Below are 1,501 nucleotides of genomic sequence, written 5' to 3'. Positions count from 1 at the left end.
GGCTTACAAAAACGGAGAAAGCAAAGTGACCATATGCCGGGCTTCACTGTCCTGACCGGAAAACAGAAAAGCTGTAAACTGATTGGTTGCTGAAGACAGCTCCGGGATCTGGTCTCCGTAGGAAATAATGAAAGAGAGAATGGGAACATCTGTTGTAATAGTGTGTGAAGCAGATTACCACACAGGGTATTTACACTGACAACCAATGGAGGCATTTATAGTGGTCACCAATGCAACGGGGGTATGTATACTGACCACCAATGTAACTGAGGTATTTGCACTGACCACCAATGTAACAGGGGTATTTGCACTGACCACCAAGGTAATGGGGGTATATATACTGACTACCAATGTAACTGAGGTATGTATACTGACAACCAATGTATTGGATGTATTTGCACTGACCCCCAATGTAAGTGATGTATTTGCAATGACCACCAATGTAACTGAGGTATTTATACTGACCACCAATGTAACAAGCGTATTTACACTTACCACCAATGGAGGCATTTATAGTGGTCACCAATGTAACGGGGGTATGTATACTGACCACCAATGTAACTGAGGTATTTGCAATGACCACCAAGGTAATGAGAGTATGTATACTGACCACCAATGTAACTGAGGTATTTGCAATGACCACCAAGGTAATGGGAGTATGTATACTGTCTACCAATGTAACTGAGGTATTTATACTGACCGCCAATGTAACGGGGGTATTGATTTTTACCACCAATGTAACTAAGGTATTTATACTGACCGCCAATGTAACGGGGGTATTGATTTTTACCACCAAGGTAATGGAGGTATTTATACTGACCACCAAGGTAATGAGAGTATTTATACTGACCACCAATGTAACGGAGGTATTTATACTGACCACCAATGTAACGGAGGTATTTATACTGACCACCAATGTAACGGAGGTATTTATACTGACCACTAAGGTAATGAGAGTATTTATATTGACATGTGACATGTTTATGGTGCAGAGAAATGAATCTTAAACTCACTCAGCATCATTCCAGGCAGTAAAACGGTCTTTGAACCCACCAGAGCCCAGGTATAAATGGCTGGCGGGTTGGCCATAGATGAACATGTCAGCGTTACATCTTGTCCTGTGACAGCGTTCCCATTCATCTGGCAGGTTGGTGCTGATGGAGGAACTAAGGAAAATAAATGGAAACAAAAAGCAGATGTGTTATTTTATTAAGCTGACTTGACATACAGAATGTTAGTGAATTAGGATTAGAAAGTGGGACGCTCCCTAAATGCTGCCTAACATTTTGCCCCGCATCTGAAAAATGAGACTGTCCTGCTGCACACTTTCACTGCCAGCCTGATTTTATTTGCCAGTTGGTGTGTGTAGGGGGGAGGGGGTGATGGGAATTTATTGTTGGGAGGACCAATTCCTTTAAAGGCCCAGCGATTCTACAGAGCCTGACCGTGATGGAGAGCTCCCTAACTGACCAGTTTTGTCCTCTTTTCTTCAGGACATGTT

The sequence above is a fragment of the Nanorana parkeri genome, unplaced genomic scaffold (assembly GCF_000935625.1).
Source record: "Nanorana parkeri isolate BGI_ZX_2015 unplaced genomic scaffold, ASM93562v1 scaffold1215, whole genome shotgun sequence".
Lineage (NCBI taxonomy): Eukaryota > Metazoa > Chordata > Amphibia > Anura > Dicroglossidae > Nanorana > Nanorana parkeri.
Note: the sequence above shows the minus strand (reverse complement) of the source record.